This window comes from Calidris pugnax, unplaced genomic scaffold, assembly GCF_001431845.1.
Source record: "Calidris pugnax isolate Ruff unplaced genomic scaffold, ASM143184v1 scaffold284, whole genome shotgun sequence".
NCBI classification, from domain to species: Eukaryota; Metazoa; Chordata; class Aves; order Charadriiformes; family Scolopacidae; genus Calidris; species Calidris pugnax.
This window is the reverse complement of record NW_015091007.1, coordinates 36092-42503: the sequence shown is the minus strand read 5'-3', so window position 1 is coordinate 42503 and position 6412 is coordinate 36092. Positions and strand designations below refer to the sequence as shown.

The 6412-nt window shown below is 49.5% G+C and overlaps 1 protein-coding gene across 2 annotated transcripts in view; it reads right to left on the bottom strand.

Moving 5' to 3' along the window:
• RNF146 (ring finger protein 146) overlaps positions 1-196 on the bottom strand; it is an 11656-nt gene extending 11460 nt beyond the window's left edge. Inside the window, exon 1 of one of the 2 annotated variants that reach the window (XM_014955630.1) lies at positions 73-196. The gene's annotated coding sequence lies outside the window, so the exon portion shown is untranslated. The remainder of the gene's footprint in view (positions 1-72) is intronic. The other variant, XM_014955628.1, reaches the window with a different exon arrangement.
• Between the last annotated feature and the right edge of the window lie 6216 nt (positions 197-6412).

Here is a 6412-nt window from a genome sequence, read left to right as displayed (position 1 = left end):
CGGCCTCCACCTCTTCCTCCTTCACCTCCTCCACCACCTTTTCCACCTCCTCCTCCCTACCCCGGCACTCACCCGCCGGCCCGGTCGCCTCACACCGCTCCCGCTCCGCCCGCCGCCTCCTTCTCCTCCTCCTCCGGCCCGGCCGCCGGGACAGCGTGACGTGCCGACGTCACGGGACGTACGTGCGTGCGTGAGGAGGAGGGGGGGGGTGTGTGGAACGCGGCATTGTAACGCCGCGGGGAGGGGTGCGTGCGTGCGTGCGTGCGTGAGGCGCCGCTGCGTGACGTCACCACGCCCTGTCCCGTCCCTGAGGGGGGTGCCGACATGGCGGCGGGGCCTGCAGAGCCCCGGTTAACGGGGAGGACCCTAAAATGATCAGGGGGTTGGAGCACCTCTGCTCTGAGGAGCGGGCGGAGGGAGCTGGGGTTGTTCAGCCTGGAGAAGAGGAGGCTCCAGGGAGACCTCAGAGCCCCTTCCAGTCCCTCAAGGGAGACCTAATAGCAGCCTTCCAGTCTCTGAGGGGAGCTACAGGAAGGCTGGGGAGAGCCTGTTTCCAAAGGCCTGTAGTGACAGGATGAGGGGCAATGGCTTTAAGCTGGAGGGGAACAGATTTAGATTGGAGATGAGAAGAAAGTTCTTTCCTGTGAGGGTGGTGGAGCACTGGAACAGGTTGCCCAGGGAGTGTCCCTGCTGACTGTGGGGGGGTCGGACTGGATGACTTTTGGAGGTCCCTTCTGGCCTGGATGATTCTATGATTGATTCCCCTCCCCCCCCCCCGCCCAGGTAGATCCCCCTCTCAGAGGGCAAAGGCCTGGAAGTGGTGGGAGCCCCTCAGCACAGGAAGGGCAGGGAGCTCTGTTGGAGCTGGGCCACAGAGGTGCTCGCCACCATGATCAAACGCGGCATTGTAACGCCGCGGGGAGGGGTGCGTGCGTGCGTGCGTGCGTGAGGCGCCGCTGCGTGACGTCACCACGCCCTGTCCCGTCCCTGAGGGGGGTGCCGACATGGCGGCGGGGCCTGCAGAGCCCCGGTTAACGGGGAGGACCCTAAAATGATCAGGGGGTTGGAGCACCTCTGCTCTGAGGAGCGGGCGGAGGGAGCTGGGGTTGTTCAGCCTGGAGAAGAGGAGGCTCCAGGGAGACCTCAGAGCCCTTTCCAGTCCCTCAAGGGAGACCTAATAGCAGCCTTCCAGTCTCTGAGGGGAGCTACAGGAAGGCTGGGGAGAGCCTGTTTCCAAAGGCCTGTAGTGACAGGATGAGGGGCAATGGCTTTAAGCTGGAGGGGAACAGATTTAGATTGGAGATGAGAAGAAAGTTCTTTCCTGTGAGGGTGGTGGAGCACTGGAACAGGTTGCCCAGGGAGTGTCCCTGCTGACTGTGGGGGGGTCGGACTGGATGACTTTTGGAGGTCCCTTCTGGCCTGGATGATTCTATGATTGATTCCCCTTCCCCCCCCCCGCCCAGGTAGATCCCCCTCTCAGAGGGCAAAGGCCTGGAAGTGGTGGGAGCCCCTCAGCACAGGAAGGGCAGGGAGCTCTGTTGGAGCTGGGCCACAGAGGTGCTCGCCACCATGATCACAGCCCCTCTGCTGGGAGGGGGGGCTGAGAGAGTTGGGGGGGCTCAGCCTGGAGAAGAGAAGGCTCCGGGGAGACCTTAGAGCCCCTTCCAGTCCCTAAAGGGGCTCCAGGAAAGCCAGGGAGAGGCCTCCTCCAAGGGCGTGTAGCAATGGGAGGAAGGGTAATGGCTTCAAACTGGAAGAGGGGAGATTTAGACTAGTTATTGGGATACTGCCCTTGGTATTTTAACGTCCAGAAATCACAGGCAGAACACGAAAGATGAAAAAAATCAACACTGAATTCTAAGTGTGATCAGGAATACTGAAACAAATGCACTTGGTTAAAGCACTGAGTTTTTCTAAAGGTCTGGAGGAGCCCACCTGTAATTAACGCTGGTTTTAACAAAAGTGAGGTGATTGCATCCAAGGACAAGCATTGCCTGTGCTGCTATTTGAAGAGACCTGTGTGAGACTGAGTCAAAGAACAGAGACCAGAGACGAGGGAGGGTCAGTGTCTGGCAGCGTGTGTTCCCTGACAATAGCCTTAATCCTTTGCTGAACCAGAGCTTGATCCTGGGGAAGCTGCTGAGGCCAATTTCCCGTCGGGTTCGGTTAGAATCTGACCTAAAAAAGGGAAGCAGGCCCTGGACTCCTGGGGGATCTAAAGCCTTCAAGTCAAGTGGCTCTCAGTGCACGCACCTTCGTAAGAGAAGCAGCACATCAGAAGATTGTACTCAGTAAAGAAGGGTCCATGGCTCTGTTGGATGGGTTTATGACTGTTCACTGAACCTGCAGATCAGCTGAGAGGGTGCCCGAGTGAAGGGGAGATTTTATTTTAGACAACATGAGTTATGGAGCAAGCACAGCAGTTAAGGGGAAGGCAAGCTAGCAACCAAGGAATTCAGTGGATTGCACCTGGCTGGACTGAAGAAATCAGGAGCACAAAGGTATCTAGTTGAATAGACTGGAGTTAAGGGGATCAGAAATGATCTGCTTAAGTTCTAGTAAGATTATACCTTCTAAAATGTTACCCACACTATTAGCAGTCCTTATTGCCAGCTCTTATTCCAGTCAGAATGGGTATTGGTCACATCTTTCCACACTATTAGCAGTCCTTATTGCCAGCTCGTATTTCAGTCAGAATGGGTATTGGTCACATATCTGGTTTTTTTGTTTCTGTTTTTGGCAGGAACACAGCCCATCTAGTCCAACGATGGCTTCCTTCACGCCCGTTAGTTTATACCTCTCTGTTATAATTGAGACCGCATCTTTTATATCTTTTCTACCTCTGCTTCTTTCACCGTTCTGTTCTCTCCCATGTTTTCCCTTGTTTGTTTTTACTGTTGTCTACAATTTCGCCAGTCTGGAATGTATGCCCTGTGCTTGCCACTAAATTATTCATGAGTACAGTGGGTTGAAAAGTAAAGACTCAGCAGACTAATCCTTAAAAGACACCACTTTCCCTGTTAAGTGTCTGCAGTCCCACCATTAATATTTTGCTGATGCTTTGGCAATGGAGAACTATTAATCCATATTTCAGGGTTTCTATTTATAAGCCTTTTTTTTTCTGCTTCTTCAAATGTATGTGATACGATATAAACCTCTGCAGATCTGCCAATGTCTTGCATTTCCCCCGAGCTCAATCCGTGCTGTGCTTGGTGCAGTTAAGGAGAAAGGGGAGAGAAAGAGTTTCCTTCTGCTGTGCTTTTGGGTCAGTTTCTGTCAAAGCAGTTTGGGGAGTTGATGGGGAGACCCTCAGAACTGCGGTGAGTTATGCCAGCAGTAAAGGAGAGGATGGTGGTGGTATTGTGCCCTCTCCTTTCCCCACTCCTGCCCCTTCAGCACACCCTCTGCACCCCACAGAGAAGGTGTGAAGTTGTCAATATGTCCCTCAAGTGGAACTGCACCCTTGGCTTTGCTGTGCTGGCAGCCAGAGGAGGGTCCAAAGTATAAATATATTAAATACAAATCCTGGTTTTGTTCCAGTGGCACATTTCTTCCATGAGCTCTTATCACTCACTGCATGCCTTTCCTCTAAGCTGCAGTAGAACATGGGATCCCCATCTTACACTCACTCACTGCATGCCTTTCCTCTAAGCTGCTGTAGAATATGGGTTCCCCATCTTACACTGCCAGGTGTCCCTGCCCGTGGCAGGGGGTTGGAACTAGATGGTTTTACAGGTCTCTTCCAACCCAAACTATTCTATGTTTTTAATTACAGTGATAATTTTTTTTCCAGGCAGTGCTCCTTCCAACCCAAACTATTCTATGATTTTAGTTACAGTGATAATTTTTTTTCCAGGCAGTCCCGGCTCTCTGCAGCCAGGCAGAGTGTAAGAGCAGTGCCCAGGCTGGTGTCAGCGGGACAACACGACGCTCACTCTGACTGAAATGTCACTGCAGTTCTTCTGGAGACACACAAGAGGTAAGTGGAGATCGACGGGAGGCCAAAGCTTTCTCTTGGGTCTGCAAGTGGTGTTTCGTTTTGACTTGGGGGAAACTGTTGAGGTTTGTTTCTCTCAGCAGAGAGAGTTACACTTGCAGTCCCACCATGCTGCACCTGCACTGGTTTCTGCTCACTGCACCTGCACTGGTTTCTGCTCACTGCACCTGAACTGGTTTCTGCTCACTGCACCTGCACTGGTTTCTGCTCACTGCACCTGGACTGGTTTCTGGTCACCAGCTGTAGATTCAGAACAAAGTGTTAAGGCCCGAACTGGTGTCTGAAACCCCAACTACTGTACCTCATAGATATTTCTGCATTTTGCTTACATAATCTAGATGGGCAGCAGCCTGCACCAAATGAGCTGTTACTTAACAGTTCTGGAGGGATTGTGTTGGTGAGTGGTAAGAACAATCCCGTTTTGCTCTAAAACCAGAAATGTGACGGATGCTGAGGAGGGGAAGTGGGAGAAAAGCTGAGGGCGAGTTCTCTCTCTCAGTTCTCTCCATCTGTGACTTTTGCTGGATCTGTACCCATTCTCTCTGCAAACTCCCCGGGAGAGATCCCGATTGTTTTGCTTTCATTTAGTGGCAGTAAAAAATTCCACACAGCATACAAAACAAATTTATTTTATTGCCCCAGTTGGCAGGCAAGGTAAAATTTTCTTCCACCAATAAGTAAACATTGACTTTTTCCATTATCCCAGCTGTCAGAATCATATCACAGTGTATGTTGCTGCTGAACTGAAATCATCCATATGGCAATGGAGACAAGCAGAAAAAAAACCACAGCACAAAAAAAGTGACTGCCTCCCAATGCAGTGTGTCTAAATCCTGCAGTGTTCCAGGCAGAGAGTTGCCAAGAGTAAAGCCCACTTTTCCCATTAGCCACTCTCAAGCCTTAGTCTCAAGACCACTAAGATCTCTTAGACTTCTCCCCCCTCAGCAGAGAATAGTAACCTCGTAGTTAAAAATATTATTTTGGACCTTCAAAATCATGACGTTTACAAAAATTACAAGGTTAGATTTTGGGTTTCTTTTCAATTCAGCCCCGAGTTTTACCTCTGTAGGACTTAAAATAACTTATGACTACAGATGAAATGCAGTTCTGTAGCTGAAGGGCAGACTTCATTTTAACTTTATTGAAGCTGAGATTCTTGTGTAATCATACATCTTCAGAGATTAAATCTTCTTGAAAACTAGCCAGAGTCACAGGGTTCGTGGTGGATGGAGAAGCTGTGAATTGCAAAGAGGAGAGAGCACAGGCAGGGCTCTGTCTGCCTTCGGTGGAAGGAAAGCAAAATATCATCAACATGTTGTTGTCCTCTCTGGGTTTCACGTAAAGAATAAGGAATTAGAAATTGCAGTTTCCTTTTGTATCACTAGATGGTATGTGGTAACTGTGGGGAAGCTGAGCTCCTCAGACCGGTTTTTGGTGGAGCGTAGGTGCTGCTGTGTCTCCTGATCCTGCTGTTGCACTGAGCAGACCCCATAGAGCTCTTCCTGACAACTACAACTGCTCGGTGTTGTACCAAACCCCCCTTCTGTCACCAGCCAGACTCACTGCCTGCTTCTGTGCTGCTCTTCGCTGTGAAAAAGCACAGCCTTTAGGCCTCTCACTCAGGGTTATATTTGTAAAAGAGGAACTCTACATCAAAAGGCATGAAAAGACCCACACTTCTTGGAAAGCCAGCAAAGTCTTCAAGCTGCCTGTGTGAGAGTAGCCCACGGGTGAGCTCCCCGGGGCCAGAGAGTCCTCTCTGGGACACAACACATGGAAACAGAGGCTTCTCGCTTTAGTTATGCCTGTGTCAAGTGTCATACAGTTGCTGTGCAAGCAGCTACTTTCACACTAGAGGGCACATTGTTATATTTGCAGGTAATATTTTTGAATGCTATGATAGCACAATCAAAACAGCATTGCCTATAGTAATTAGAAAAGAAAAAAATAGGTAGAATAGGAAAATAAATAAAGAAAGACAATAATAGAACAGATGAGCAAAGGGTACCTAAAGCAAACTCCATAAAAGTATTTTTTTCCCAGAAATTATAAGAAGATCAGTGTGAATTTAAACATCTGACAAAAATTGTGTTGCTGAATCCATTGAAAGGCCAGTGTGACTCAGGAAAGCTTCCTCTCCTGAGGGCTGGGGAGGGCCTGGAGACGTTGCAATCTTAGGACACGGAAGTCTTCTAACAAATACAGTCACAACTAACAAGCACCCCAGTATTTTGATTAACAAGTGAGATGATTTTGTTATTATTTTATAGAAGAACCAAGAGCATTTTATTCTGTTCCGTTTGGGTGACCAGTTCAATGCCTTAAAGGGAGCTATTCCCAGTGTACAGTTATGACAGTGACATTTTAGTTTGAAAGTTTTCAGTTCAAAGTGAAACCATCTCTGGATGACTCTGT